Source organism: Ambystoma mexicanum, chromosome 5p (assembly GCF_040938575.1).
Source record: "Ambystoma mexicanum isolate Mex_15411 chromosome 5p, UKY_AmexF1_1, whole genome shotgun sequence".
NCBI lineage: Eukaryota > Metazoa > Chordata > Amphibia > Caudata > Ambystomatidae > Ambystoma > Ambystoma mexicanum.
In genome coordinates, this window is record NC_090930.1 from 1,246,396,391 (window position 1) to 1,246,423,007 (window position 26,617).

At 46.1% G+C, this 26,617-nt stretch overlaps 1 protein-coding gene across 4 annotated transcripts in view; it reads left to right on the top strand.

The window, feature by feature from the left end:
- LOC138481515 (cadherin-10-like) overlaps nucleotides 1-26,617 on the top strand; it is a 1,315,401-nt gene that overhangs the window by 321,979 nt on the left and 966,805 nt on the right. The window lies entirely within an intron of this gene.

Genomic DNA, 26,617 nt, shown 5'->3' on the forward strand with positions numbered 1-26,617 from the left:
CGAAAAGGTCAGGACGCTTCAGTGCTAACATCACCTCTTGAGGAACCTCGCATCTTATTGCTCTCAACCAATAAGTAATACTCATTTCAAATACCACTTCGTCATCTGACAGATGGTCTTTAAACATATCCTCGTCAGTGATGTCAGTCAATCTATAAATCTCACCAATGGCAATCACTGTGCTCCATCGTCTGCCTTCATAATCAACTCCATCAAGCATAGCCAGTTCCCCTCATACTATAGCTGCTTGTAATTCTAAGGGAAAGATGCGTCCTTCCTCTTCATCCATATGTATCCTTTGTCTAAATAAAAACTCATCAGGTATCCTCACAGTTTTACCCACTAAACCTGGTCACCATTTTAACAAAATGCGTACCCCATAATGAAAAACCTCTGGTTCAAGCGGTACTCCTTGTATGGCCATTTATCCTGTAAATGCCGTAGTAAATTCACTCACGTTTAAATAATGCATTCCTTGCATTGAACATATTATGCCTTCATCAGAAAATTAAATCGTCATGTTCAATTTTGTCATTAAATCTCAACCTAATATATTAAGAGGTGTCCGTCTCGAATATAACAAAAGTACAGACATATCACATTCTCCTATAGAAACTGGCAATTTTTCAGTAAAAGGAACTCTACTTGTAGCCCCTGTGAAACCTTGAGCATTAATGGCATTTCCAGATAATGGAAATGTCCCCTCTCGTATACATGAGCGTGTTGCCCCCATGTCTACTAAAAATAAAATGATGTGCCCACTATAGTGATGTGAACCCTCAGTTCCTCTTGAGGATTGGGAGTCAATGATAGCACTGAACATATCAAGTCTCACAGTGAGCTGTCCTATTGAGGATAGAGGCTTATTCCTGTGCCTGTGAAAGGGTTTCCTCCTTCAACAGTGACACCCCCTATCCTAGGACCCATTAACTGTCCTTTGTTTGGGGCCCTGCTGTATCTGCATGGGTAACTGCTGTGACTGCCCTTTCAGTGGATTCACCCACCTGGTGCCTTCCTGCTTGCTGCTCTTTTTCACCACTTAGCAAGCCCTGCCCACCTGGTGCCTTCCTGCTTGCCGCTCTTATGGATGGCATGTTATTCACGGTGCGTCATCCTTTCTCAACTCTCATGCTGGACTTCCTTTGCATCTTGTACTCATGGTGGCCCTGAATCATGCTGTTCCCATCTTTATCTTACATCCTGGCTTGCAACATTATGTGTTACTACTGACTTCTGTAATTGTATTCACTCTCAACTCTTGCTTCTCCTCTCTTTTTGACTGATTACTCTCTGTTCTCTCCTCCTTTCCCTTCTCCCTTTTCCTATCTTCTACCCTTACTTTCTTCTATGCACTTTCTCTATCAGAATTGTCCCTGGACCTAATATGATAGCAACCTCGTCTGTTTCCTCCATCCTCCCATTACTGTTTCTTTCCTCCCTACCTCCCCCCACCCCTCCAGCACTATCTGAAATGTCGTCAGGCCTAGTATGATAGTCACTTGTTTTGTTCCTCACCTCCCTTTCTGCACCCCACTCCTTCACCTTTTTTTTTTTTCCGGCTCTACCAGAAATGTTGTCAGGCCAAGTATGGTAGTCGCCTATCTGTTTCCATTTCCTTCCCACTCTCCCCCTCCCCTCCTTATCTATGTCTTAGGCCTTGGACTATCTGAAATGTCATCAGGCCGAGTACGATAGTTAATTTCACATCCTTACTGTTCATGGCCTGTAAGAATGTCATTGTATTTTCCCTTGTTCCCTCCCTTACCTTGAAGCGCTTTGAAACACATTGTGTATAGGCGCTATATAAATAAACTATCATATCATATCATATCATTGTTGACTGCTGTGTTTGTAAACCTTGCTGCATTCTCGGCTTTTGTGTCTGCTGCACTGTCTGATTTTGGGCGAACCCCTCTCCACTTTGTTGGGTGTATGCAGGTGGGTATGTGGTCCCCCCTCTTAAGAATTGCCCATTTTGCACATACCCTTGGCTTCTACACATGTGTGCAAGGTGCCCTGACATACCACATGTCCAAGATACAGGAGGTCTCCTAATTAGCCCTCCCTGCATGCCTTGATTATCGTTCTGTATGTTTTGAAATCCACTTTGATTTTTCTGGAAATGTCCCTGACTATTCTGGAAGCCTCTGCCTCGGAAGCCTCCCCTTCCCCGTGGTATGAATCCATTGTTACCTTGATCAAACTGCCTTTGGATATTCACCTGCGGCATACCTGCTGTTTCCTGTGAACTTGACCTTTCCCCACTAGTCAACATCGCCCTTTCTATGGCGTATTTTGACATTTTTTTCTGCACTCATTTTGTTTCTTCACCTTTCCTAGCATCATCTTTCTTTCGATTCTTCTCCTGCAAGAATCTGCAATAGTGCATGATGGTCAGCTGTATTTCTGACCATGGTTTCACTTCTATACCTACTAAATTCTTGATCTGCTTCTGCACTGGGTCTGGCAGCCCTTGGCATAGTATATGATAAAACACAAGTATAGATTTCTTCCGCAGGTCACGCATTTCCAAAGAACGCTGCTCTTGAAAACTTTGAATGTAAACACTTTGATCCTCCCCTTCTTCCATCTTCCTTGCCATTATAGCTCCCATATCTGATATATCTGGATATAGCACTCTAATCAGTTTGCAAACTGCTGCTCTGCAGTTATTAAATGGTGCTCCATCATGAGCCATGTTCTGCATAGTGACACTTGAATATCCTGCTCTCGATCAAACATCATCTGTTATCTCCCCAAGGAGAGAAGAACTTTAATGTCTCCTATAGCTAACGTGTTTCCTCCTGTCATTTTTTTTAACTCATGTATCCATTTCCCAGCACTGGTAGTTAAACTCTGAAGTTTGCACCTTAAATTATCCTTATCCATCTGGGCCATGGTATATATTGTGGTCTGGCTCCTCCTTTTTCTAACAAAGGAAACTGTGATATCTCAAACTTATATTCATCCCCCATCGTCTGTCTGTTCAAGGCAGGCACAATGGTTCCACACCGCCTTCTTCCTGGTAGTTTAGTTAGTTTAGTTTGTTTATTTATAAAGCGTGTCTGAACCCTCAGGTAGCTGGGCGCATAATCATGTGCACAGCAGAGTTACATATCGTTACACAAACACCTTAATACACCAGTCAGAGCATACATTAGTCCAGGCTCTGAGTATTTACATACAAGAATAAAGTATACAGAGAACAGTGTACAAGATAGTTACATTGGAGAGTGAGGACCGGGTTTCATGGTGGTCCTTAATCGGATAAAGCCAGGGTGAACATTACTACATGGTGGCGAACAGCGGCTGGCCGAACATGTCATTGAGAGATTGGATGTTTAGGCTAGTAACCATGATTTCACCATGGCTCTGAATGGCCAGAATGCGGCTTCCGATCTAATTGCAAGAGGGAGGGTATTCCAGCATTGTGCTGCGAGCACTGAGAAGCTTGAACCTCCTGCTGTTTTTAGGTTATAGTTGGGGATCTTTAGTTGGTGCAGGTAAGGGATTCCGGTGGGTCTAGTGGAGGAATGTCTAGCGAATTTGTCTGAGAGGTAGCGAGGGGCGGGGCGTGACAGGCACTTATGGGTGATGACCAGGGTTCTTAGCTTGATTCTGTCGCGGATCGGGAGCCAGTGGACTTCTTTGCTGGCCGTGGATATGTGAGCTTTGCGCGGGAGGTTAAGGGCACATCTTAGTGCATTATTTTGCAGGATCTGGAGCCTGTTCAAGTTTTTTGTGGTAGTGCCTAGGTAGAGTGTGTTGCAATAGTCTAATTTGACAATATCAACGCTCTTGATAAGGTGAGGCAACTAGAGGTGGAGAGAAAAGACCTACAGGCATTGATCAATTTATTGGTGTGGGTGGTGGCTGAGATGGTGGAGTTTATTTGTTTTTTTAGTGACAAGGTGGAGTCGAGGTACACACCTAGTGTTTTGACCTCTTTAGAGACTTTTATGATGTTGCTGTCAATGGTAAAGGATTGATACCGTTGGTCTAGTTTGTTGAGGCGAGCCTGGGGCGAGCCTGGGAGCCTACGATAAGCAGTTCTGTCTTATCGTCGTTGAGGCAAAGACTGTGTGTGGCCATCCAGGCTTGGATTTCTAAGTAGATTTCATTAAGCTTTGCAGAATCCTCTTCATAGCTGCCAGTGAGAGTGATGAGGACCTGGGTGTTGTCTGCATAATTAGTGTAGCTGACACCCAGATCGTCAAGACGGTCAAAGAGGAGCTTCGTGAAGATATTGTAAAGTGTGGGGGAAATGCAGGAGCCTTGGGGCACTCCACATGTGATTGGGATAGGGTCCGCAGCCGCGGTGGGGGCGAAGACCCTAGTCGACCTGTCAGACAAAAATGACTGGATCCACTTAGTGGCATTCTGAGAGAATGCAGCAGCCGAGGAGAGGTGTTGAGTGAGGATCTGGTGGTCAACCAGATCGAAGGCAGCAGATAGATCCAACAAGAGCAAAATCGCCAGTTTGCCCTTATCTTTGGCATCATCCATTTGGATTTTTAGATCCAAGAGGGCAGTTTCAGTCCCGTGCCTTGGTCTAAAGCCGGATTGTCGCAGGCCTAGGAGGTTGTTGTCTTCCAAATGTTGTTGTATTTGGAGGTAGGCTACCCTGGGTAAGATTTTGAGGAGAAATGGGACTGTGGTGATGGGCCTGTAATTTGTGGTGACGTTGGGGTCTAGGTTGGGTTTTTGAGCAGGGGTAGGACCCACGCTTCTTTAAGGTTATTGGGGACCACTGAGTTTTTGAAGGAAGCGTTGATCAAGGAGGTGATGAGAGGGGCTAACTCATTAGCCCCGTCTTTGATGACGGAGGCGGGACAAATGTCACCGTTGCAGTTGGATGGTTTGAGACTGGCGATTATCTTGATTACTTCTTCTTCTGTGACTGGTGAGAAGTGGAAGGAAGGGCAATTGGGGGTGGTGTGGTTTATTATGCTGATGGGATTCTGTTTGGAGGCAAGGTTGGCTTTTTTTGCTTCTATCTTAGTTTGTAGGAGGGCAATTTTATTAGCGAGAGCCAGCTGGATATTATTGCACCAGGCCTTGTCTTTAATGCAGTCCTCTGAAGGAGGCAGTGGTGATTCGAGTTCCCTTAGTATAGAGAATAGTTCTTTAGTGCCAGATTTGGCGTTTTGTATTCTCATGTTATAGATCTCTTTTTTAGCATTTAAGATGGCGGATTTGTAGGTGGAGGCTGCTGAGGCGAACTTATCTCTAGTGGAAAGAGAAGGGGCTTTTCTCCAGCTAGTTTCTGCAGTTCTTTTGATATTGCAGAGAGCCTTTAATTCTGCTGAGAACCTTTTGTTGGAGTAGGCAATGGGTTTGACATTTCGTTGTTTAAGAGGAGCTATCTGGTTGAGAACTAGTTCTAGGGTATTGTTGTATAGGTCTACAATGGCTGATGGGTTGTCATTTTGAGTAGGTAGATTAGTTTTACTGATAGGCACAAGAAGAGGTCTAAGGTTCTGCGGTTATTTCTGAAGATTATTTGAGGTAACCTAGTGGGTAGTGTGGTAGATGGCATGGATCTGGGTAGAGAGAAGGAAATAAGGTGGTGGTCAGTCTAAGCACAAGGAGTGATGTCGGTCAGTGAGAGGTTGCAGTTGGCGTCTGCAAGCCAGTCCAAGGATCTTCCTTTTGTATGTATAGGTTTATTAATGTGTTGGGTGAGGCCTAGATGAGTAATGGTGTCATTAATGGAGGTGGCCTGATTGTCATTGGGGTCATTAAGTCCCAAGTTGAAGTCGCCCATAATGATGATTTGAGATTTAGGTTTCAGGTTGGCAGTGAGTAAAAGAGAGATATCTTCTTCAAAGGTGGAAGGGGGTCCTGGAGGTCTGTATATAATCTGGAGAAGGATAGTTTGGGTGTCAGATAATGGGAGTTTGACGGATAGGAGTGCGGCTGAAGGTAGGGTTGTGCTAGTTACTTCTCTGATGTTTAGGCTGGATTTCGCAATAATTGCTATTCCTCCTCCTATTCCATTTTTTCTGTCAGCTCGGATGATGGTGTAGTTATCCAGGGTGGCTAGAGCTATTGTGGGACCGGCTGCTAGGTGGAGCCATGTCTCTTTGATAGCGATAAAGTCTAGGTGGTTGGTGGAGATAATGTCAGCAACATCAGTAGCGTGGGCTACCAATGAGCGTGCGTTGATGAGAGCTCCCTTGATGGAGGTCAGTGGAAGGTTGACTTTCGTGAGTGGTGGTGGGTGAGGTGTTGCAGGCTTGTGACTCGGTGGAGGGTCAGTAAGTGAGGTGGGCTGCGTGAGATTCCTAGCCTGATTAGTGAGCATTCTGGTGCGTTTTACATCAGGATTAGTGCGATGGCTGAGTCAAGGTGAGAAGCTGATCTTGTATTTCTAAGAGGTGTGGGACAGGGTATTAATGGTGTAGGTGGGCTGGCAAAACTGTTTATCCAGTCCGCTGGAGATAGTAAGTCTGGGTAAAGTGGTGTGGTTGTGTAGGCACAGTTCTGAAGTGAGATATTCTGGAACAGAGGGAGGAGAGTAGCCACAGTTAGAGTGGCACCTCTAAGTGAGGCCATCATGGGTAACTTGGCTCTGGAGATAGAGGCAGTGAGGGTCATAAATTATTAGCAAGAATAGTTTGTACGTTCAGCTAACGTGTGTGTGGACACTAGTTAGGCGTTTCAATGGCAATAACATGGGCATCAACTCAAATTGCAGTCAGCTCAAATTGCAGTGTGCAGAGGGCAGTGTGGAATGCAATTCAGGGCGCAGGGCACCACTAGGCTAGTCAATGCAATTACAAATGGGCTAAATCCAATTCAGGGCGCAGGGCACCTCTAGGCTAGTCAATGCAATTACAAATGGGCTAATTGCAATTCAGGGCGCAGGGCGCCTCTAGGCTAGTCAATGCAATTACAAATGGGCTAAATGCAATTCAAGGCGCAGGGTACCTCTAGGCTAGTCAATGCAATTTACAAATGGGCTAAATGCAATTCAGGGTGCAGGGCACCTCTAGGCTAGTCAATGCAATTACAAATGGGCTAAATGCAATTCAGGGCGCAGGGCACCTCTAGGCTAGTTGATGCTAAATAAAGAGACATTTGGGTGCGATGCATCCATTGAGTGTCGTAGTACATCTTAGATAAAGTACATAGTGTAATAGTGCTGCTGAGCAGTAGGCGCTAAATGGCGCAGTAGGGCGGGAAGGCCAGGTATAACAAGACATGCAGGGACATCACCCACAAGACACATTTGGCAGTGGGAGTAGATGAGTAGGGAGGAGGATGACAATGCATGTGATTCAGGCTAGGGGCATGGTCATAGCAGTCAGGCTGTATAGGCATAGGCAGGACGATCAGTACATGTTGAGAGAGTGGTTACACGTATGTGCACTGAGGCAGGTTTGGGCTACTGTGGCAGTGCAGTGTCTGAGGAGGGATGGAGGAGTACTAGCTAGCAGTTAGCTAGCAACAAGCACAATGAGCCAACATGGCTAGTCTGAGTGGAGGCAGGGCGGTTGCACCGCCGGACGGAGTGACTACACAATGTAATGACAGGCCATATCTGTACAGTTAGCAAATAAACCTCGGTAATGCCGCTTGCACAATTAGGCAGAGCACTGGCACACAGTGAGAGCTCTATTAAGCGAGGGGGTACATACGGACTAGGATGTGACCGAATATCAATCGGAGCGTCCCGACTAAGTTCGTATGTCGATAGGAATGAAGCGGAGTTCAGACAGTTCGAATGGGTTTACTATGTAAATTGTCTTATGGTAGCGATCTTAACCTTCTTACGTAAGGTGGCGATTCCCTATCTCACTATGGGATCGCCCTCTATGTTGATCTAGTCGTGCCAGGGATTCTGATGCCTGTGATTTGGGTATAGCTAGAGCTGACCATCTCACTTCTTTATCCATCGCAGAACATCCTTCAGGACCACATGCGTTATCTCCCTCCTTCCCATGGAAGGTTTCTCTGTCCTCATCTGGCATATGCTGTCCCCAACTTGTGTGGCTTCCCTCCTCTTCATCTCTAGTCAGAGTTAATCTGTCTAAAGATAACTCCTTAGGCTCAAAATTACTCGAGCCTCCCTCTCTGTGATACAACTGTGTACTCTTGAGTCTATAATTTTTACCCTTTCCTTTCATTTCTTTTTTAGTCCTCATATCATGATAGACTTTATCGATTGTGTCCCCAATGCTTCTAGAGTCAAACTCATCCTATTTATTTGCTCTGGCATCGGTTCATGTGCTGGGAAGAAATCTTCGATGTCCTCCCATTCTACTACTGGATTAGGATCCATTAATTCCTCTTCTACATGCTCAATGTTGCATGCTCTCTGCCTTCTCTTTTGTTCTATTTCATCAAGTTCTCTTTGTTTCCTTGCTTCTTCTCTTACCCTTTTTTCTTCCTTTCTTTTCATGTCTCTTCTCTCATTTGCCCTCTGTATTTCTTCATCTCTATGTCTTTGTATTCTTTTATCCCTTAATTTCTGTTCTTCCTCTCTTTTTCTTTCTAACCTTTCTCGTTTCTCAATTGCCTGTTGTCATATTTTCTTTGCTCTTCTGCCTTTTCCTGCTTTTTCAGTAGTTTGTCTTGATACAACTGTTCTCGTCTTTGTCTATCCTTCCTTTTTTTCCCATCTTCTTTCAATCGCTCCTCTCTGTCTCTATCTTTTTTGACTTGTTTGTCTCGATCTTCCTTTTGCCTTACTTCCTCAATGCTCTTCCCATCAAGTTTGAGCGAAATCTGGCCCCCCATCCATTCGTTCTGTATGAGCTCTACCTCATCAGCAGTATCTTTGTCACCTTTAAATCTCTTTATTTCTCTTCCTATATCTAAGGATGTATTTGGTTGATCACTTCTCTCCTTGTCCCATCTCTCTTTGTCCCTTGGGACTTTTGCGATTACCTCTCTTTCTGGAATATTCTCTGTACCTTTGTCACTGCTATGCGCAGGTGACTCATATGCCGGATTGCTGTACCCTGTTGCTACCTTAAGTTCTCTCAATGGGTACACTCCGTCATCTTTTGTACTATCGTCTTTTATTTCAGGTGCAGCGAGGGAGCAGAAGGCTCCTCACCCTCCTCTTTGCATATGTTAAGTATCCAGTCCTCAGGAGGCGGCTCTACTCTTTCGTCCTGGTACATTTTCCAGAGCTCTGAGCTCACTAGCCTTTTATCTAACTTTTTTTGCATGTATGCTGTGTGCAAATATGTCATCATGTGTTGAAAAACTGCTTTTGATAGTGATCCCCCTTGTGGCCATGACATGAACATCTTGTCTTCCGTGCCCTTAACCCATTCCGCACTATACTGCTTATGCTTGCTTCGTCTTTTGGTAACTGTTTGCATAGATGTGCAATCGGAGTACTATCCTCCATTTTGCCTCGTCTCACTTGACTGTCAATACTCACCTTTACACTGTGCACTTTTTCAAAAATAAGTTTCAGAAAAATAATACAATATGAGCATGCACCAATCGTCCTAGCTCCAAACCTTGTATATCACATTTTATTTTCAATCTATTTATTCGCTAAACCCCATCAATTCAACCACAGAAATAAATAATTAACTCTCAAGTCTTCTGTTTTCCTTTTCACGTTTCTTAATTTGTCTATTACTTTTTCACCACATATATAGTTATATAACACATAGAACAAACAGACAAACTGACAAACTCGGCTGGGCCATATATTTCAGCCTACTGTATTTGTCCTGCTGTATATTTAGTAAATGTGGCAACAATTGTTGGAAGATGTTTATTAGGAAAGTACATGTATTTCAATAAGGTGCATAGGGTATAAATCACTAAGTATACTTCCTGCACTGAAAATAACATATTGATCGCAGACCAGTAGAAATTTGATTATATTTACAATCCTTTTTTAATCAGTTATGATGTGTATTAAGTTGCTTTTTAGGGTGATCTGAAAAAGATTTGTTTTGCTTGAATGTGTTACTGTGTGGTTATCTGTAAGAGAAAATACATTGAGCTTCATTACGAGAATGGCAGTAGCCATGCCTGTAAGGCAGGCATGGCTACCGCCATGCTCACTACCAGCTCCACCACCCGTGATTGGGCAATAACCGGCCCATTACGAGTTGAATGGGCGGTAATTGCCCATTTGCATGTGGCGGTAATGCCGGGCTGCCGATCCCCATTCTGCCCCATGGGGCCGAATGGGTGTGGGGAGCATGGTTGCACCAGCACCATTCATAACGGTGCAAGTGCAATCACAAGTTCTGCTTGCGGGTGCCGCGCAGCCCTCCAGGTGAGACCTGGCGGGCTGTCAGGCACCCGCAAGCAGAACTCGTAATGCGGCGGGACATTATGAACGGTGCCGGTGCCTTACCGGCACTGTTCAGACCGTCTCCACCAGGGTCCTAATGAGGCCCATTGTCTCCATTTGTTAGTTGTTTTGAAAAACCTAGTGTTTAATTTCATGAAAAATATGTTTGATTGGTTTTATTTTTAAATATAAACTCATAAAAAATATAGGATTGGTATTAGTTGTGAAAACTCCTATCATGTAAAAAAGAAATGGAATTACAATACATTACATTACCTTTGTTATGCACACTATTGACCCTCGGGCATAAAGGCGCAGACAACAGAAAAGGACACAAACAAAACCGACAGAGTAAGTCAACAAAAAAAGGAGAGGTCCAGGAGGCCTTAAGGAGAATTTGTAAAATCCCCAGTCAGAAGACGGTACCGTAGGGTGTATCCGAGTTTTAAAAAAATGTCAGGCGAATAAGAGGGTCTTCAATTCCTTCTTGAACGTGAGGAGAGAGGAGTGCCTCCTCAAGCTTATGGGAAGATTATTCCAAAGCGAGGGGGCCTTCACATTAAATGCTCCCTTTTCTGCTTTTGATGTCTTACATCTTGGCTGTGTGATCTGGTTTAGGGAACCCGATCTCAGAAGTCTTTGATTACACTTCTCTTTTATGTACTGTTGTAGATACGCTGGCATTATTTAAAGCCTGCATTTAAAGACTATAACTAGCACTCTAAAATTAATCCGGGATTCAACAGGGAGCCAGTGCAAGGAGCGTCTAGCCTCGGTTACATGGCTGTGCCTGGGGAGTCTGAGTACTACTCTGACCGCCCAATTCTGGGCGACCTGAAGTCTATGCAATTCTCGTTGACTGATACCCAGCAGAAGACTGCAACAATAATCCAATTTAGCACCGATTATTGCCCTGGCTATTGCCTCGGGCTTTATTGGGAAATCATGGCCCTCAAGTGAGCCAACAATTTAGTGTAAAAAACTACCCCCGCCACCACAGACGAAAAATGTGCTTTCATACTTAATGTCGGGTCCAGTATTACTCCTAAGATTTTTGTTTTTGATAATGGGGAGATAATATCATTTTCCAAGTTGAATGCACTATAGGTTTGATCTAAGATGTTGAGCGTCTTAGAGCTGCCTACAATCAGCAGCTCTGTCTTGCTGCGGTTCAGAGCTAGGAAGTTGTAAAGCATCCACTTTTCAATCAGTGCAAAAATACTCTATTATCCTCCTCCTCATCATTTTTGTGATGACCCGTTAAAGAGATGACACATGGGTGTCATCTGCATAATTAGAAAACACAACTCCCTCCTCCTGAAGAATAAAGAAGAAAGGGACCATGAACAGATTATACAGACATGGCGACAAGCTTGCCCCTTGTGGTACCCCATAAAGAACTGAAAGAGGGGTAGCACGGCCGTGGCTGAACAGACTCTGCTTGTTCTGTGCTCCAGAAATAAATCAATCCACATAGCTGCCGAAACAGAGAGGTTTGCAACCTCCTGTAGCTTTGGGATGAGGATAGAGTGTTCAATTAAATCAAATGCCGCTGATTGATCTAATGAGATAATCAGGGACAGGCCACTTCTATCCATTTCCCCCATTAATTTAGTTTTCAGCTCCAAAAGGGTGGTTTCCGTCCCATATGTCTTCCTGAAGCCTGACTGATTCGGATGGAGAATGGGATGGAGATCCAAGTGCTCTGCAAGTTGACCATAAGCCACTCGATCCAAGATCTTGAGTAAAAAGGGCGTATTGGAGATGGGTCGTAACTTAAGTGGATTGTCCATAGCCAATCCCGATTATTTTGGGATGGGGGTGACCATAGTTGCTTTTAACTCATCTGGTACACTACCTTCCTTTAGAGAAGCGTTTATGAAAGTACAAATTGCTTTAATGAGCCACGGTGGGCATGTTTTTATTATCATAGAGGAACAAGCGTCTCCTCTACACTGAGATGGTTTCATATGCTCTATGATTTTTATCAGTTCACTCTCTGTAATCGAGTGAAAGTTGAACTGAGGAATTGACGGGTCACAATAAACCCTTTAATCACTTCCTTATTAGCATCAGTGGTAGACAACCTTTTTTCAAGCATTGTTGACCTGATTTTATGAAGTTTGTTGTGCAAGCTAGTGAGTCTAGGGGTGCAGGAGTGGTTTCCTGTTCCTTTAATATCTTGAAAATGTCCCTTGTATTAGATTTGGCCATGTTAATATGGCTGTTATGAAAGCCTCTTTTTGCGTCCAAGATTGACTTTTTGTACTCTCGTACTGTGTTCTTATACTTCACTAATAATGCTCGATTGTGTTCCTTTTTCCATGCAAAGTAAGCTTTGCTGACCCCAGATTTTTTGGTTCTAAGATCCAGCAAAATCCAAGCTTTGCCTTTGTGCTCATTCTCTTTAACCTTTCTTAATTTAGGCGGTGCTAGTTTATCTGATATACATGCCAGATTATTTGTTCCCAGATTTTTTTGTTAGAACTACAGCCATGTCTTGTGGGGACATCTCGGCATGAAAGTTTACAAGATTGTCATTTAGCAAAGGCTCAATGTTATCAGTCATAATCTTCCTTAGATTCCGCACCAGCAGTTAGGTGACTTAATTGGAATATTCATTGGAAAGGGAAGTGCATTTTGAAGTGCACGAAAAAGTGGTCAGACCAGGGACAGGGGCTGGTGTCAACATCAAAACAGTTTGTATTAAGACAGCCAAACCAGACCAAAGTGTGGCCAGATACATGTGTAGGGGAATACATTAATTGGGAGAATCCCAAATTGTCTAAAGACTGTTTAAGCTCTGCAGCAAGATGATCATTGTCTGTTCCTAACCAGTAGTTAAAATCACCTAGAAGAATACATCTAGAGGGTGGTTTGAGTTGTGGTAAAACGTTTGAGCTAAGAGCCTCAGCCAACTGCAAATTGCAAGAAGGTGGTCGATATAAGAGCAGAAAGTTTATGGAAGTCTCTGCATTAAGGCCTATCTTAAAATGAATAGATTCAATACCTTCTAAAATGAAACCAGGAAACTCCCAAACTGAGAGTGAGTCCTTCACAATTATCGCTATTCCACCCCCTCTTCCTTCTAATCTGTCCTTCCTCAGCATTACATAGCCAGCTGGAATGGCTAGATTAAGAGCTGGACAGGCTGCACTGGAGCCCCAAGTCTCTGTTAAAGCGCAGATATCTAAATTATTTGACTCTATATAATTAGCAACCTCTATTGAGTGTTTAACTAGTGATCTTGTGTTCAAGAGCAAGCAGCGTAGCTCTGATACTGGGATTACTACCTGAGAGAACATTGTAACTGTCTCAGCTTTATTAACCACTTCAGTTGGAGGTCTGACTCCCATATCAATGGTTGTTGTATGTTTTTGGTATTACTAGTATCAATTATTGGATTACTTGTGGAGGTGATAGAAGCAGTCAGACTGTCCTTTCGGATTCTGGGTCCTCCCACTGCTCTCCTGTACCATCTGACCATCCATCATAAGTTTATTACAAACTGGGAACAGCGGACCACTAGCCTCCTGGGTCTGTGGTCTGTTCAGATTGGTGCTAGACTTTTGTGGGGGACCTACCTTTCTCTCTAAGAGCATGCCTCTAGTTCGGTCGAAGGATTTTGTTTTCTCCCCCATTTTTGCTCTTAGTACATCCTCGACCCCCATAATATGTTTACTATGCTGCTAGCATCCTGAGTGCGTCCCTGTTGCGGACTGGTGCAGACTGGCCCCAACTCGTCCGCGCCGGCGCGTTCATGCCGGGTTTCTGCAGAAGAATGCTTCCGGACTACAATCCTAGTGGGGGTTGTAGTTCGGAGCTAGCACACGCCTTCAAACAAGGTTGTGCTTCTAAAACAGATGCAAAAAGTCAATTACAGACAGCTACAAGGGCATTCAGTGCCGGAACGTCAAACTATGAAAGCCCTGAAAGTCAAATGCAATTTTAAAAGGTTCAAACTACTAAAACTCTAAAATATAACAGAAAAGCAGTTTGAGCTGCTGGTTTACTGCAAGATTAAATAATTAATGTTGTCTAAGGAGCGAGCTGCTCAGGAGCCTTAAGTACTGGTGCAGACTGGCCCCAACTCGTCTTTGCGGGTGCGTTTGCACCAGGTTTCTACAGAAGAATGCCTCCGGACTACAATCCTAGTGCGGGTTGTAGTTCGGAGCTAGCACACGCCTTCAAACAAGGTCGTGCTTTTAAAACAGATGCAAAAAGTCAATTACAGACAGCTACAAGTGCGTTCAGTGCCAGAACGTCAAACTAAAAAAAGCCCTGAAAGTCAAATGCAATTTTAAAAGGTTCAAATTACTAAAACTCTAAAATATAACAGAAAAGCAGTTCGAGCTGCTGGCTTACTGCAAGATTAAATAATTAATGTTGTCTAAGGAGCGAGCTGCTCAGGAGCCTTAAGTACTGGTGCAGACTGGCCCCAACTCATCCGCGCCGGCGCGTTCGCACTGGGTTTCTACAGAAGAATGCTTCCGGACTACAATCCTAGTGGGGGATGTAGTTCGGAGCTAGCACACACCTTCAAACAAGGTCGTGCTTCTAAAACAGATGCAAAAAGTCAATTAAAGACAGCTACAAGTGCGATCAGTGCCAGAACGTCAAACTATGAAAGCCCTGAAAGTCAAATGCAATTTTAAAAGGTTCAAAATACTGAAACTCTAACATATAACAGAAAAGCAGTTCGACCTGCTGGTTTACATCAAGATTAAATAATTAATGTTGTCTGAATGGTTTTCCGGTGCAAATTGCCCCAATAAATGCAGGCGCACTATGGGTTCAGTGCACAATTATATTTGAAATATGGGTTTGTTGTGCCTACTCTTCTTCTGAATTTTTTTGTATTTTAATTTTTGTAAAATAAGGGGATAAAAGAAATTGCCATTGAAATTTGTTTAAATATATTTGAGTAGCAGCACTTTATTTGGTCTTGTAAAACAAGGTTTGTGTAACTATGTCGGGTGCGATTTCACGCCATGATGCAGTTGTCATAATTCAAACACATTATTTTGCAGTTATGCAGATTGGGTATAGATAGGATGGGAGCAGGTTGGGTGTGGGTGGCTGGAACAGGAGAAGCAATAGGAGTAGAAGAGAGTGATGCAGATATGGTTTTCTACATCAAGTACCTGTGCGCAGATTATAGGCCATGGGTTTGTATCAAATCAGAGGTTGCAAAGGTTTGGGATGCTTTATTGGAATCTTCCATCTGCAACATCTTACAATAGAAACAAACTGAACTTATTTAATGTTCTTTTTACTCGGTAGCTACTTGGCACAGAACTACTGCCAGCTGTCAGTGACAGTTTTCTGGGCACACTGTTTCTTCCATGAAGTTAAGGTTAATATTCAGCATACCCATGCACATCGCCATAGCATTGTTATATTGTGTTTTCTTGTCTGTGCCAAGTAGGTTTCCTATATGGTCTGAGCAAGTGATATGCAAATGCCCCAAGAAATGGACAATGTACAAACACAAGCTTTTTTAAAAAAAGGAATGGTATTTGTTTTGCAAACTCTTATTATGTTGAAAAGAAATAGAATATTTTTTCAGTGCAAATTGTCCTAAAAATATACAGGTGCACCATGGGCTTCAGCAATGCCATTTCTGTGCACAAAATTCGAAGTATGGGTTTGTTGTGTCTAATCGTTTTATGATTTGTTTTCTGTTTTTAGTTTTGTAAAATAAGGGGATTCAAAAAATTGCCACTCAAACAAAAAGGCATATAACTTTATACTGCCAGCAATTGTTTTTATGTTGCAAAATAGCTCTTCTGTAACCATATAGGGTGTGATCATACACCATGCTGAAATTATCATATTTTAAACACATTACTTTGCAGTCGTACAGATTCGGCATAGGTAGGACAGGAGGAGGTTGGGTAGAGGTGGCTGGAACAGAGGAAGCAAACAAAGTGGAAGAGAGGGACACAGACATGCTTTACTACAGCAGATACCTTTGCGAACATTATATACCATGGGTTTGTACATTTTGATGGAAAATAGCCTTCCTATAGGGTTTCTCTGCATTTCTGTAATGCAATCGGATACAGTGTTTATTCAAATTAGAGGTTATACAAGTTTGGGATAGTTTATTGGAAGTTTTCATTTGGAACAGTTTCAAACAGGTAGCTGTTAGGAAAGATTTCGTAATTGTAGGTAATTTACCTTCCATGTGGCAACCCCTAAACTTTTTGCTGTTGTTTTTCACCTTGTTCTTGACTTTGCCAGAGAAGTGCAGCCTTCTGCCGCACTCCTCTGGGCTTTCGCTCCTTTCTTAAGGGGAAACTGACATGCCCTTAAGACAGTCAGTACCGGGGAACGCTGTTTCCCGTAGTTTCTTTTATCATGTTGCAGCTTTCGTGCAACATGACACAAGAGGGCACTGTAAGCTAAGTTACAGCTCTCTTGGGTCTCTAGCCTTCTACAGGCCCTAGATACTCGTTTAGGATTGTATCTGATCGGTGCAAGTGATTCAGGGACGGGAATGGTGGCAGCAATCGTTTTCTTGTTTTTTGAGCTCCTTTTGGCGTTCTAAGCGCGTTTTCCGCGCTTAACCCAAAATGGTGGCCTGGCTCCCAAAATGGCCAGACCACGAGGCTCCTTTGTCCTGTCCACTGACCGTCTTGCTCCCTTCACCTTCCCCAGGTCGAGCCGACCCGGGGCCTTCCTTATTTGGGCATGTACTTTCCCGCGAAACACGGATGCTTTCGCGGGCTTCTACATGTCTTGTGTGTGCCTCCAGGATGTGGGCTGGGATGTCTGGTCCCAATACACATCCTGGGGGCCAGACAGTCTAGGGTGGTGTGAATGCCTGGGACCACCGTGGTCCGTGATTGGTCCACGAATGGTGTGAGTGTTGATGAGCGGATCTCCCATTGGGTCCCCTCCGTTTTGGCGCGAAGGGAACCGTGGATAAGAGGGGGCTGGAAACACCACTACCATGTCGATCTCCTGAGTTCTCACGAACGAAGGAATACAGGAGCCAAGTATCCTGCAAACAAGAGGCTGGACCGAGGAATCGCTGGTGACCCGCTGAAGGACTTCTGCTCTGCACTGCTGTCGCCTTGTGAAACCCTTTTCACCTTTGATCGAACCAGAAGGCCTGTACTGGTGCTTCGTCCCTTGGAATAGCGGGAACAGCTATTCTCGGCATCTTCATCATCTCCTGCCAGTAAGCCTTCGGAAGCGTCTCTGGGCCATCCAGCTGACTGACCAGCTTACACGGGAGTCTTGCTCTGTAACCGCCGCCAGGTTGTGTAGTATTTCGAGTCCTTGTCACTCTCACACGCTTCATACACTTGGCGTTCCCAAGTCTGAAGTGAGTAGTGTACATTTGGCTCAGATACACACGGCCGCTCCGTTGCCCTGCTGGGGTAACAAACTGTGCGGGTTTCTTCGATTGGGACGTCTTTTTAATCAACACGACGACGAGGATTTCCCTGCTCTTCTGAACCTGCCAGCTGCTGAAACTGACGCGGAGAAGCCTGGGTCTGCTTGCATCGGGGACCGGTGAGTAGCATAGCTAGGATCTGGTCGCCCTCCTGCAGGAGCCCATTGCTTTTCCCCGCTGTGTAAAACAGCACCCTTGTCCGTACTCGCGCTCTGCTTCTGCCCACTGTGGAGGCTGCGCTTGAGTCGCGGAACTTGTTCTTCTTCTTTTGTGCACTAAACTGAACTGCCTGATTTCCCTCGAAGAGCTTCTCCTTTTGCCCGTTGGCACCAGCGTGTGCAGGTACTTTTGAGCACAAGGCTCCACTCTTCGCAGGGCTCGGACTTCCATCTAGTTAGGTGCCCCTGAAGGCGAACTGGGTCTAAGCATTATTTCGCACTGCCTGTCTTCCTTCCCTTTTAGGTGGACTACCCATTTCGTGCATCTAACGCTTGAGACTGTCGTATTTGTATATATATTGTATTGGTATGGTATGTGTTGGTTTAATATTGTTATATTGTGATTTTCTCGCTACGGTCATTGTTTTAAAGGCCTTGAAATAAATGTGTATATATTTTTAATATAACAACTGTTTGGAGTAGTTTGTAAGTGATCTTGCTTTGTGTGCTCATTGCGGGCTTTCAGTCACCCTCACCCCTCTTGAGACCTAGTCTTGACCGCCGCAATCGCTACCTTGATTGGTCTGGCTCGTCCAGAGGTTACCCTGTTCCAAGTAATTGGGTTGGCCTTCTGAACTTCTGCGCCACCAGGACAGAGTTCAGAAATCCGTCTTAACAGTAGCACACTGAATTTCTTTGATGTTCTTGTTACTCTACTGCTACTTGATACAGAACTACTGGCAGCTGTCAGTGACAGTTTTCTGGGCACACTGGTTTTTCCATGGAGTTAAGGAGAATATTTAGCTTACCCATGCACATCTTCATAACTTTCTTTCATTGCAGTCGTGCAGATTGAGTACAGGATATATGAGGTTGGGTGGAGGTGGCTGTAATAGAGGAAGCAATAGATGTGATGCAGACATGCTTCTCTACAGCAGATACCTGTGCGCACATTATAGACCATGGGTTTGTACATTTTGATGGAAAATAACCTTCCTGTAGGGTTTCTCCACATTTTTGTAATGCAATCAGATGAGGTGTTTAATCAAATTAGAGATTTCAAAAGTTTGGGATGCTTTATTGGAAGGCTCCATCTGCAATAGCTTACAATAGAAAACACACTGAATTGTTTTAATGTCCTTCTTACTCCAAATCTACTTTACACAGAAATACTGCCAGCTGTTAGCGAAAGTTTTCTCGACACACTGATTCTTCCATGGAGTTAAGGCGAATATTTAACATACTCATGCACATCTTTATAACTTTCTTGCATTGCTTTTTCCTCTCTGTGCTGAATAGCTTTCATGTAAGGTTTGAGCAGGTGATTTGCAAATTCCCCAGGAAAGTGACAATGCTCAATACAACTTAGACATATCCCTGGTATTTATTTGTTGAAATATGTCTTCAGGATATGTAGTCTAATGTTTTTAAACTAGTGATTCATATAAAAATCAAACACAACAGAACAAGTAATTGATTTTTTCACCAAAATGATGTTTATTAAATTGGGGATGGAAAAAGTCAGAAAGGCAATGAATACACATGCTTTTATTAGGGGTTTCTTTGATGAATGATTTGATAAATAATTTGCACTTGGCTGCTTCTGCCTTCGATATTGGTAGCTTGCTCGAAATAGGATCAATGGATTTTATGATTGCCCTTTTCCTTTCTGTTGTGATTGTACTGCTGGTATTATGTAGTAGCCAATAACCCAATAATCCATTTTGTCAGAACTGTAGGGTCTATCCTACTCCCTTTTCTCTTTTACTTTATCAGCCAGATGGAGTACCTTTGAAATTGGTCCCAACACATGTAGTAATTTATCTTGGTGTGAATACCAAGATGCATCAAGCTGTTTTTTTAAAAAAATATGCTTAGTATTCTTGTCCATGCAGGTGTGCATTATTTTGTTTTTTAGGTGTTTCAGCCATTCATTTTGGCAGATGTGGTCTGGAACACTCATTCCATATTTTGTTCTGGCTTTTTTGGCCAGTGGTGTGGCCAACCTTCTCATCAGGAATGCCGCTATTTTTGTTGGTGGCTTCCAATCCGATGACCAGGGATGAATGAGAGCGTCTGGGTGAAGTTGTGTCCATTCTCCTTCTGATTTTGCTCGGTCTTTCTTTTCTTTAGAGTTTTCTTGTTTTTATCTTCACTGGAAGATGACAGCGTTTCCGCCTTCTCTTCACTGGATTGCTCCTGCCAGCTGTTGTTTTCCATGTCTGAGCTGTGTGAGGATACTTTCTACCATGTTCTTTCTTTTATCTTTTATCTTTATTTTGCTTACCACTTTTCTCTATCTGTGGTGTACTTGCAGTGGTGTGGGCATCATGTGCCCTCTGGGCTTCCTTTCTTCCCCCTTTTTCTCTTCCATGGTCGCCTGTACTTCTGATCTTGTCCATGCCTCGGGAGAACTTTATCTACATCTGTCATGAGGGATAGATGCCGTGAACTATGTCTCAAACTAGCCCCTAACGCCTTCTGGATGCTCTGGCCCATAATGGGCTGCCGCCTGTTTTGTTTACATGTGGTCTTACCTGTTAATTGTAGCTGTGAGAGGTGGTTGTGCAGAATCAACCTCGACCCATTAAAGGTGCTGCCAGCATCAGCTAGAGTCTTGAAATACCTGTAGCACTCGAGCACTCCATTCAAAGTGTCATCAGAAATGCTAGAGAGGTTCAGAGAGCAGGATTCTTTTTTTGTGGCATTTTATTTTGAGAGATGTAATTTTTGATATTTTACATTTTCCTTACCAGTTGGACATTTTAATATGTCTAATCATGAGATCAGCAGCAGCAGTGATGATGTAGCAGCTGCGTCCCCAATACATCACCACCCAGGAAGAAAGGCACAGGAATACAAATCCCTGTAGACAGTTGGAGATATTTCAAGGTAAAAGAACAGTGCACTAAAAGGGAGGCATAGGCTGATCAGTGCACATTGTACCAGAAAAGACTAAGATGTGGCCCTTCTAATGTTCTGCCACAAAGCATGAGAACATCCATCATGATAAATCATCTTGTGCAAGTCTACTGGGATGATGTGGATGATTCATATTGGAAATCATACAAGCACCACAAAATAAAAATGCATGGGGCTCATGTATTTCGTGCATGGAAATTGGCGCCACATCCAGCACCTGATTCCACCAGTGCGATGCCACCGACACTGAATGAACCCTCGACTTTGGCAACAGTGTTAACTCTATATGTTCCAGTCTTACTGGCTCCTAATGTCTAAGGTAGGAGAGTTATCTATGATCTATACCACCAATGGGTAGCTGTATGAGGTGGTGCAACTAAGGATTGGGACAACTTAATAGCTGAATAGCAGATTCATTGTCTTCCTTAGTGTTTATATTTTAAGTGGCAATGTGTTCACATATTCTTTAAAAAACAAAAAGAGTATGTGTACATAGATGACATACTTACGGCCTATATAACAATGTAGGCTATGAATGCAGAAGTTACACTGTGCACATGCTGACCCTTTTGCTGATGTAAACATCTGTGTATCTTTTAGATAAGCAGAGAGTGTCAGTAAATATGTACAGCTTTATTTGCATTGGAAACTGTGAGAAGTGTGTTTGTTGTGTTATTTAGAGCTTGCTTTATAATGAACTATTGTTTACCCTCTTACAGATTTTTAATTGCAGATTTTAGAATATCAATATTTTAACTCTTTGTCCTATGATATATTACTTTTCAATAGAAAAGAAAAACATGCAAAGAAATCAATGTACACATGGGTTTGGGGACTTAGTGTCTTTTCAATCTAAATGTTTAATATATTGCACATCTATGGTACAGACGATTATTATTTAACAATAAGCCCTGAGTTGTATGGTCACAAGTGAGGGGGATGGCAGGTGGTGTCCAGTTTGGAGGGGGCTGCCTGGGACAGTGTCACATGTGAGGGGGGTTAGGAGTGGTGTTCAGTCTGGAAGGGGCTGCCCGGTGGAGTGTCCATCTGGAGGGGGCTGCTTGGGGGTGGTGTCCAGACTGGTGGGGGCTACCTGGGGGGTGTCACAGGTGAGGGAGCACGGGGGTGGTGTCCAGTCTGGAGGAGGCTGCCTGGGGGGTGTCACAGGTGAGGGGGACTGGCGGGTGGTATCCAGTGGGGGGCTGTCTGGCGCAGTGTCAAATGTGATGGGGCATGGGGGGTGGTGTCCAGTATGGAGTGGGCTCCCTGGGGTGGTATCCAGTCTGGAGGAGGATGCCTGAAGGGTGTCCAGTCTGAAGGCAGCTGGCTGGGGGGTGTCCCATGTGAGGGGGCTTCGGAGAGTGGTGTCCAGTCTGGAGGGGGATGCCTGGGGGTGTCTAGTCTGGAGGCAGCTGGCAGAGGGGCATCACATGTGAGGGGATTTGGGGGGTGGGGTCCAGTCTGGAGGGGGCTGGGATGGGGTGTCCAGTCTGGAGGGGGCTGCCTGGGGGTGTCACAGGTGAGGAGAGCTGGGAGGTGGTGTCCATTCTGGAGGGGACTCCTGGGGGGGGGTTTGCAGGTGAGGGGGCTTGGGGGTTTTGTCCAATCTGGATGGGGCACCCGGGGGGGTCCAGTCTGGTGGCGGCCCCTGGGGCATGTCCAGTCTGAAGGGGGCTGCCTGTGGTGGTGTCACATGTGAGGGGGCCTGGGGGTGGTGTCCAGTATGGAGCGGGCTCCCTGGGGGGTGTCTAGTTTGGAGGGGGCTGCATGGGGGATGTCGAATCCGGAGGGGGCTGCCTGGGGAGGTGTCACATATGAGGGGACTGTGGGTGGTGTCCAGTCTGGAAGTGGCTTCCTGGGGGGTGTCACAGGTGAGGGGGGCTGCGGGTGGTGTCCAGTCTGGAGGGAGATGCCTGGGGGGTGCCCAGTCTGGAGACGGCTGGCTGGAGGGTGTCACATGTGAAGGAGTTTGGGGGGTGGTGTCCAGTCTGGAGGGGGCTGGGGTGTGGTCTCCAGTCTGAAGGGGGCTGCCTGGGGGGGTATCACTTGTGAGGGGGCTGGGAGGTGGTGTCCAGTCTGGAGGGGGCTGCCTAGGGGGTATCCAGTCTGGAGAGGGCTGCCTGGGGGGGTGTCACATGTGAGGGAGGCTCTGGGTGGGGTCCACTCTGGAAGCGGCTGGGGTGTTGTCCAGTCTGAAGGGGGCTGCTTGCGGGTGTCACAGGTGAGTGGGGTTGGGGGGTGGTGTCCAGTCTGTAGAGGGCTGCCTGGGGGGATGTCCAGTCTGGAGGGAGCTGCCTGGGGGGTGTCACTTGTGAGGGGGCTTGAGGGGTGGTGTCCAGTCTGGAGGGGGATGCCTGAGGGTGTCCAGTCTGGAGGCAGTTGGCTGGGAGGTGTCAAATTTGAGGGGGTTTTGGGGGGTGGTGTCCAGTCTGGAGGGGGCTGGGATGTGGTGTCCAGTCTGGAGGGGGCTCCCTGGGGAGTGTCACAGGTGAGGGGGGCTGGGAGGTGGTGACAAGTCTGGAGGGGGCCGCCTGGGGGGGTTTCACAGGTGAGGGGGTTTGGGGGTGGTGTCCAATCTGTAGGGGCTCCCAGGCGGGGGGGGTCCAGTCTGGAGGAGGTTGCCTGGGGGGTGTCCAGTCTGGTGGAGGCTCCCTGGTGCATGTCCAGTCTGGAGGGGGCTTCCTGGCATGGTGTCACATGTGGTGTCCAGTATGGAGTGGGCTCCCTGGGGGGCATCTAGTTTGGAGGGGGCTGCCTGGGGGTGTCCAGTCTGGAGGGGGCTGCCTGTGGAGGTGTCACATGTAAGGGGGCTGGGGGTGGTGTCCAGTCTGGAGGTGGCTGCCGGGGGGGTCACAGGTGAGGGGGGCTGAGGGAGATGTCCAGTCTGGAGGGGTTGGGAGGTGGTGTCCAGTTTGGAGGGAGATGCCTGGGGGTGTCCAGTCTGGAGGCAGCTGGCTGGTGAGTGTCACATGTAAGGGGGCTTGGGGTGTGGCGTCCAGTCTGGAGGGGTGCCCTGGGGGGGGAGTGTCACAGGTGAGGGGGCTGGGAGGTGGTGTCCAGTCTGGAGGGGGCTACCTAGGGGAGTTTCACAGGTGAGGGGGGTTGAGGGGTGGTGTCCAGTCTGGAGGGGGCTGCCTGGGGGGTGTCCAGTCTGGGGGGGGGCTGCCTGGGGGTGTCACATGTGAGGGAGACTGAGGGTGGTGTCCACTCTGGAGGCAGCTTGGGGTGGTATCCAGTCTGGAGGGGGCTCCCTGGGGGGTGTCCAGTCTGGAGGGAGCTGTCTGGGGGTGCCACATCTGGATGGTGCTGCCTGGAGGGGTGTCCAGTCTGGAAGGGGGCTGGGGGGTGGTGTCCAGTCTAGAGGGGGCTGACTGGGGGGGTGTCCAGTCTGGATAGGGCTGCCTGGGGGGGTCTAGTCTGGAGGGGGCTGCCTGGGGGTAGTCACATGTGAGGGAGGCTGGGGGATGGTGTCAAGTCTGGAGGGGGCAAGGGGTGGTGTCCAGTCTGGATGGGGCTGCCAGGAGGGGGTTTAACAGGTGAGGGCGGGCTGGGTGGGGTGGTGTCCAGTCTGGAGGATGTTGGGTGTGGTGTCCAGTCTGGAGGGGGCTGCCTGGGGGTCCCCAGTCGTGAGGGGGCTGCCTGGGGTGGTGTCCAGTCTGGAGGGGGCTGCCTGGGTGGTGTTACATGTAGGGGGGCTAGATATGGAGTCTAGTCTGTAGGGGCCTCCTGTGGGGTTGTGTCCAGACTGGAGGGGCCTGCCTGGGGGGTGGCACAGGTGATTGCAGATGGGGGGTGGTGTCCAATCTGGAGGGGGCTGCCTGGGGGTATCACAGATGAGGGGGGCTTGGGGCTGGTGTCCAGTCTGGAGGGGGCTGCCTGGGGGGTGTGTCACTGGTGAAGGGGGCTGGGGATTGTCCAGTCATGAGGGATCAGCCTGGGGGAGTGTCACAAGTGAAGGGGCCTGGGGGCGGTGTCCAGTTTGGAGGGAGCTGCCGGGGAGGTGTCATAAGGGGAGGCCTCGGGGTGGTGTCTAGTCTGGAGGGGGCTTCCTGGGGGGTTGTCACAGTTGAGGGGGGCTAGGGATGGTGTCCAGTCTGGAGGGTGCAGCCTGGGGTTGAGCAGGAGGGGCCGAGTTTTTGCAGGGGTGAAGTCCGGGCTTGCGAGGGAGGGCCCGCGTTTTTGCTGAGGTGCAGCCTGGGCTTGTGATGTAATGCACGCAATTTTCGCTGGGGTGCAGTCTGACTTTGCGAGGCACGGCCTGTGTTTTGCAGGAGAGCAGCCTGGGCTTGTGAGGGAGGGCCCGTGTTTTCGCTGGGGTGCAGCCTGAGCTTGAGAGGTGAGGCACGCAATTACTCTGGGGTGCAGTCTGACTTTGCAAGGGAGGGCCCTTGTTTTCACTGTGGTGCAGCCTGAGCTTGAGGGGGGTGGCGCGCCTTCTCACAGGGGTACTGGATGGTGTTTCAGAGGTGGACGCGGAGGCTTGTGCCTGGTTTGGCCTTTAGCTTGCTTTTTGGTGTTCATGGGGGTGTGATTTGGGCGTTCCTCGCACAGCTTGTTTTTACTTATGCAATGGCTAATAATGTGCATTTGAATCCATGAATACGTGGGGAGCGCAATTTCTTTTCTGCACCACGGGTCATGCAGGCTCTTGCACCTTTTCTGCACCCGATTCAATGAATTGGGCCCTGTGTTGGGTTTTATAATGTTACAATTATTCCTGCAAGAAGTGTTTTGGACGGCCTGGTAGTGCCTGATATCACTGTGGTGCTTCAAGAATTGAACATGTTTGAAGTGATTGCATTGTAAACTGTTAATCCTTTTCAAGTTATTGTTAGGTTGTAAACAAAGATGTCAAACTTGCTTAGTGCAAGGTGTTAAAAGCAAAGTTGTGAATTTAACTCTCAATTTGAAAGAAAATGTCAACACTCTAGGAGTGAGGTGTGCCATTGCAGATGATTCTTTGTTTGTTTTAGTAAATGGTGTTGCCACAAAAGATAAGAACATTTGACAACAGCTTATAGATGTTGGAAAGCTGGAAAACGCATTGGTGTTTCTATTGGAGAACAATGATTTATACAAAGGCAGTCTGACCGTACCAGACTTGTGACGGTCAGTTCCAACATTTATTTGTTGCAGAAGGGAATAGTTTGTATGCACCCTCTACACTCACATGAAGTTATGGGCTACATTTTAGAATTGTATCAAATGAAAGTAACAAAAGGTGCACCAATCAGTGTCTGTGAAAAGATGTTAGAAGCCTATTTTTCCCTATGCTTTTTCCTACTGGCACAGGAAGCAGATTGGATGATCGCAAGGTTCCAATTTCTTCTTCAGAATATCATTGTACTTAAAAATCCCAAGTCCACACCATTGTTGAATATATGTTTTACTTATTGTATGAAAGCACATTTTCAACATTATTTTATGCTGTTGTTCATACACTTCAGGCAGGAACTAGATTTCAAAATATTTCTGCATGTGAGATGCTGCAACAGGTGAAAGACAAAAATCAAGTTTTAGAGGTTAGTCTTGTTACAATAAGAGAAACCAAGGAATATTGGTATAGGAGACACTCAGAGGTTAGATGCATGCTCAGAAACTTGGGATCTTCAATTTGGTCTGTGACATTAAGTTGTGCTGAGTATAGTTGGGAAGATCTTGCAGAGTGGATTTGTGAAAGTAATCTACAGAAAGAAGACATAGAACATATGACACCAGGGGAATTGTGTTCCATGTGACCTGTAAGTGTATTGTGGTTCTTTCATCACCAATGTTTTAGTTACTTTACACTTTATATATACTAAAGACAATGGTCCACTAGGCACTGTGGAACATTTCTTTTGACGCAACAGG